We start from the raw sequence: 436 nt of genomic DNA on the forward strand, positions 1-436 counted from the left end.
TGTTTTTTATTTTATGGTGGTGCAAATAAAACATATTCCAACTTTATAAAAAAGTAAATTCCATTTCTCAACACTCATATTTAGATAATTTAAACAAAAAATTTGTAGATATCATAAACTTGTCCATATAAGAATTACACGGAATTTAGAGACGGATAACTTAATCATCAACCATTTGGAAAAACAATGGTAAGCAAACACATGTATTTATCTAACCCACCGGTGGGGTTAGAGCATATATGGTAGGTTAACCAATAGCTAATCAGATCCAACCTTGCTTCCAATAATACGAATTCCTTGTTGGAAGCATCTATTTGCCTACTGTCTAGTACGTGCTTCCCACTACTTTCATATAATTTTTTTTTTAAAAAGTGATTTGATATTATTTTTTTTCTGTTTAATTATTTTTAAGAAATAGTATGTGGAATGTGGCTAA

Source organism: Arachis ipaensis, chromosome B05 (assembly GCF_000816755.2).
Source record: "Arachis ipaensis cultivar K30076 chromosome B05, Araip1.1, whole genome shotgun sequence".
In the NCBI taxonomy this organism is placed as follows: domain Eukaryota; kingdom Viridiplantae; phylum Streptophyta; class Magnoliopsida; order Fabales; family Fabaceae; genus Arachis; species Arachis ipaensis.